The sequence below is a fragment of the Chrysochloris asiatica genome, unplaced genomic scaffold (genome assembly GCF_000296735.1).
Source record: "Chrysochloris asiatica unplaced genomic scaffold, ChrAsi1.0 scaffold00042, whole genome shotgun sequence".
In the NCBI taxonomy this organism is placed as follows: domain Eukaryota; kingdom Metazoa; phylum Chordata; class Mammalia; order Afrosoricida; family Chrysochloridae; genus Chrysochloris; species Chrysochloris asiatica.
The window spans coordinates 6,566,889-6,572,525 of NW_006408560.1; the positions used below are offsets into that span (position 1 = coordinate 6,566,889).

Here is a 5,637-nt window from a genome sequence, read left to right on the forward strand (position 1 = left end):
CTTCCTCCAATCCTGATGCCACATTTTTCTTCATATAACCCAGCTTCTCAGATTATTTGCTCAGCATACAGGTTGAATAAGTATGGTGAAAGAATTAGTCGCTGAAAACCTTATGAATAACAGAGAGCTCTTTATAGGTAATACAACTACCTGGTACAAGGAATCGGTAGTGAAAATTGAGTCTTTCACTAGGTTCACATGCATTCTTACATTTATTGTACATATACGCAAGACTATGTATATATCTTTTATTTTTTAATTTGAATAGTACCAAACTATACATTTATTTTTGTTGTTAAGTATCATTAAGTCAGTTCTGACTCATAGCAACCCTGGGTAGAGTTCAAGGAGTGGCTGAACGGTTTGAACTACCAGGCTTTTGGTTAGCAGTCCAGTGCTTATCCTACAGTGCCACACCAGGACTCTGAATTCTGTTGTTCTCAAAGACTGTATCTCAAAGACTGTTCCAAATCAGAACCTAAAGACTCACTCATTCTTTTTAATCACTGAATAGTATTCTTTTATAAAGGTGCATCATCATTTGTTGAACTTGGTTAACTTACTTTAAACAGCACTACTAATCGTTGTTATGGGGGCCTAATAGAAGTGTTCCTGGCACCATTTTTTATTATCTTACTCTAGCAAGTCTTCTGCTTTTCATTAAATGAAACCAAAAATTTACCCTATCCAAAAATAAATGTAAATGTCCTTTTATGTATCATTATACTTTTCCCTTTAAAACAATAGAACTAAACTTTAGTAATAAACAGATTTTAGTATCTTTCTATTTCTTTACCATATGGAACACAGCTGGAAAAAATTTCTGTATTTATTTGCCTAAAATATTATTTTTTGTTCACTTAAAAAAAAAGGTACTTTAAAAATTTGGCCACTTGTGTTTCAACTTATGTTTTAAAATACTGTCTTTTTAAAGGATTTCTAACTTGGATATTGGGGTTTTAAGTGAACAGTTGATTTCGACTCCCTATCATAAAGGATCCCTTTGACAATATGATTTAAATAGTCTATAAAAGCAGCTTTTGTTTTATAATGAGTGGATACCACAGACCTGACCCTTAGATGGGTTACAGCATTCCTTGGCTTGACCTTTGATAATAATACGTCATGAAGCAATGAATTGAGGTTTGTGAGTAGAGATGGCGTTTGCTTCATTGATTGGTAACTATCATGGTAAAAGTGTAAAATACTCACATATACTAAAAATTAGTCTATAAATTATTACTGCTTCAAATTAGTTACCCACAGGCTAACAAAAACAACAACAACAACAAAAAAACAAACACAAACAAACCACAAACAAAATAAGAATTTCATTAGAATCAAAGTGCAGTGTACTACATTAAACATATCCATATCCTCAGAAAAAAAGACTCATTTGATTAGTAAAGAAGATTTTCATACCATAAAGAAAAATAGCTTCAAAAGCAAACAGTTTATTTTGTTGGGGTTTTTCTTCTGTGTTGTCCTATCACAACTTTTTATTTGGAGCGAGGAACTGGTCGATTTTATTGCTGACTCTATTTGCTGATTATGGGTAAAAAAAAAAAAAAATTAAATCATCCTGTTAATGACACATAGGAAAAACTCAATTATTTGTTAGGAAAAGTGAGGAAAAGCTGTCCTATTTGAAACAATATAGTAACAAGGGAGACTTGGTGGCACCATAGAATAAGCAGTGGATTGCTAACTCTTCGACAGTTAACACCCACCAGCCACTCTGCGGAGGAAAGGTGAATTTTGCTATTCATTGGGTGGATGATATCAGAGAGAAAGGGTCCTGCTCTTTAGATTGAAGTAAAGAATGGAGACTATTGTTCATTGCTGACTTCATTTGTAATTATGTACAATAGTTTGAAAAGTAGTCATATCGTTGAAAAAAAATGTTCATATGCTACTATATTATGGTTTGGTAGGAGAAAATAGAATAGTCTAAATATTAGAAAAGAATTATATTTTCATTGGTATCTTGCAAGTATTATTTTTTCTTTTCCTTTTCCTTGATTCCCAAATTCAAACCCATGCCATTGGGTTGATTCCAATATAGAGCTTTATGGGAGCAGAAAGCCTCATATTACTCCCATACATAGTAGCTTGTGGGTTTTGAACTGCCAACTTTGTGGTTAGCATTCCAGGTCTTTTCCTACAGCATCAATAGCGTAAAGTTCGGTGGAAGGATATTGACTTTTGTCTTAAGTGGGCAATGTTTTTTTTTTTCTTTTGCTCTTTATCATTGTTGTTATCTGAAAATGTGTTCTTCTCTTTCAGTAGTCTCAAGACTTATGGAAAATTTAATCAGAAAACAGAAACCAAAAATTTTAGTTATAATTCTGTCATATTTCCAACATACAAATACTGTCATACCATGTTGTTGTTGTTGTTGTTAGATGCCATAGAGTCAGTACCATGTAGCACACAATTAAAGAGGATCCTAACACAGTCGGACCCTCTTTAATTCTTTTTCCTTTTCTTCTCTGTATTGTTGTTCTTGTTGTGAAGTGCCACTGGAGTCTGACTCATAGCAACCCTGTATAGGGTTGCCTAGGAGTAGCTTGTGGGTTTGAACCACCAACCAATCCAGTGCTTATCCTACAGCATCACACCAGCACTCCCATCTCTGTATAGTACCCTGAAATTTCAGTATGATGTATTCTACTATTAGTCAAGTTTGATTCAAGTAACCATGAAGGAAATAGTACAAAATTAAGTCAAAGGATAGCACAGGGCTAAAAACAAACAAACAAACAACCACTTCCAAAAACTTTTTCCAGTTAAGTATCTCCTCTTTCATATGCTTCTTAGACTCTGCTTGCAACCCCCAAATTCTTGTCTTCACTTCTGCCTCAAACAAAGAAACCTAAGCTACAGGAGACTTTGGCCTCTCTGAACTTGCCAAAGGGAGGGGAAAAAAGAACTGCAGGAAGCAATTGCACATAATTGATAAAGCACAAAATGAAATAGATTTAATGACAAACCAATGAGGAGATTTTGACAGTAGAACAGAAATATAGCAAACGTCACCAACCGTTCTTTTAGAAGAAGTCAGAATTGATCACCAAAATCCCAAGCTTCTGGGTAACAGTGTTTGTCAACCCTCCACATGTATCTGCGTTGCTTGGGGAGGAGGATGAGGAGGCACTGCATTATTTGACCAGAGCTGAAGTGATAGACTTTGAAGATATTAAATCAGGTTACAGAATAGATTTTTATTTTGATGAAAATCCTGACTTTGAAAATAAAGTTCTCTCCAAAGAATTTCATCTGAATGAGAGTGGTGATCTCTCTTCAAAATCAACTGAAATCAAATGGAAATCTGGGAAAGAACTTGACAAAACACTCAAGTCAAACACAGAATAAAAGCAGTAAGAAGAGGCAGCTGGAAGAACCAGAGATTCTTTTTACCTGGTTTACTGGTCATTCTGATGCAGGTGCAGATAGATGATATTTGGCCAGATCCATTGTAGTATTATTTGGTTCCTGATATGGATGATGAAGAAGGGAAAGGAGAAGAAGACGATTATGATAACGAAGAAGAAGGCTTGGAAGATATTGATGATGAAGATAAAGGGGAAGAAGATGATGATGAGGGGAGGGGAGAATGAAGGAGAAGATGACTAATAAGAACATTGATTGATTCCAATCTTTTTAAAAAATTTCCCCCTTCTCTGGGAAATTTTTAATCTTTTTAATTATCCCCCGCTTACGCTCAGTTAAGGAGCTCTGGTAACATAGTGGTTACGAATCAGGCTGCTAACCTCAAGGTCGGCAGTTCAAAACTACCAGCTGTTCCATGGGAGAAAGACGAGGCTTTCTGCTCCCGTAAAATTTGCAGCCTGAGAAACCCTGTGCAGGGTCACTATGAGTTGGAACCAACTCCACGGTATTTAACAATAACAACAACAACAATGCTCAGACCTGTTCTTGAGGTCTCTTTTCTCTCCTCTGCACCATGGTTCTCAACTTATTTTGGGGGGAAACATTGTGAGCAAATACCATGGGAAAAGATTTTCTGTTCCCAAATTAATTTTTATCCCTTCGTGTTTCAACAAACACTATGGAATCAACACACCACCGCCAGGCCCCAGTGTAGTGGTTTATAGAATTCCAGCTTTTTTCCTCCTTTCTCTGTATGTTGGGCTCAGAGATTACTTTCATTCTCCAGATTACACTGTGTCTCTATGTGGATATGGACAGTTAGCATTTACCAACATGTATCCATCTACTTTCTTGTTTAAAAGGAGAAGAAAAAAAGAAATAGGGTTATGGAAGGTCAGCAAAGGGTGGGTTAAGTCTGTCCCAATTCAGTATTGTCCCTATCTGAGTGAATATGGAATCTAAATCTATAGGATAAGAATTTCTTACTTTTGGAACCCTTAAGGATAAAGAATAATGATAAATTGTTAACCCAGGCTGTCCTTCTCAGAGAGCTTTCTACTTGAGAGCAAACTGAGAAATTTCCCATTCCATCACAGACCCATTTTAGTGGGAACAGAAAAGTTCTTAGACATTGGACATGATTGTTGGTGGTTGGCTACGTGCCGTGAGTCAGTTCCAACTCATAGTGACCTTGTATAGGGTTTCTGAGGCTGTAAATCTTTACAGGAGCAGAAAGCCTCATCTTTCTCCTGCAGAAAAGCTGGTAATTTTGAACTGATGACCTGAAGGTTAGTAGCCCAGATCATAACCACCGAGCTACCAGAGCTCTTTGGACATGATTGTTAAGGTCTACTAAAAAGGATATGTATGTGATAACAGCTTGTAATTGTAAAGTACTATACAGATGTTAATTATGTCCTCAGAATCTAGTACCCTATCAGGTTCATTCAACCCAAGCCATTTCTTACTCTGATTTCCATATTCTTACGGAGCCCTGGTGTGGCACTGTGGGTTAATGCACTGGATTGCAAAGTTGGTTTGAGATGCAAGGTTGGTGGTTCAAGCTTATCAGCTGCTCCTTGGAAACCCTAGACAGGGTCATTATGGGTTAGAACCTACTGATGTCACTTAACAACAACAGCAGGGGCTCTGTGAGTTGGAACAGACTTGATGGCACTTAACAACAATAACAATACCAATAATTGTATCACCTGTTACAGTTTCTCAGGTGAATTCCAGCTATTGTTGATTCTTCAGGGTCTTTTGAAAATGTCACCTCCTTCATGAAGAATTTCCTGATTTTTCAGCGGCCAAATGTACTTTCTCTTCATTTTGTCTTCCCTTCCCCTACCACCATTGCACTAAATTCTGGCTTTTTGTTTTTCTTGGTTTTTTTGCATACATATGTTTCTGTTATAACCCACATATGTATTTCTGAAAAACCTCACATTCTACAAAGTCATGCACTAAAAATAACAGTTATAGGGGGAAACGGTTATAAACAAACCATTTAAAGTCTATATAACTACCTCTTTCCCTGTTGCAACCAAGTTGTGCCGAGACAGAGGCCTGGGTGCCTTCAAGACTCAGCTCTACCCATAACCCACTGCCATGACCAAGGATGACATTGTTGCTGGAGGTGTAATGGGCATTAACACTGCTTTACAAGAAGTGCTGAAGACCCTTCATCTATGATGGTCTTGTTGTTAAGTGCCATTGAGCCGTACTAACTCATAGCAATCT

At 36.9% G+C, this 5,637-nt stretch overlaps 1 protein-coding gene and 1 pseudogene across 1 annotated transcript in view; both read left to right on the forward strand.

Moving 5' to 3' along the window:
* The window catches only part of VPS45 (vacuolar protein sorting 45 homolog (S. cerevisiae)), a 114,084-nt gene that overhangs the window by 24,693 nt on the left and 83,754 nt on the right, over positions 1–5,637 (forward strand). The gene's annotated exons all lie outside the window — the stretch shown is intronic.
* On the forward strand, positions 1,158–3,636 carry LOC102813406 (annotated as a pseudogene).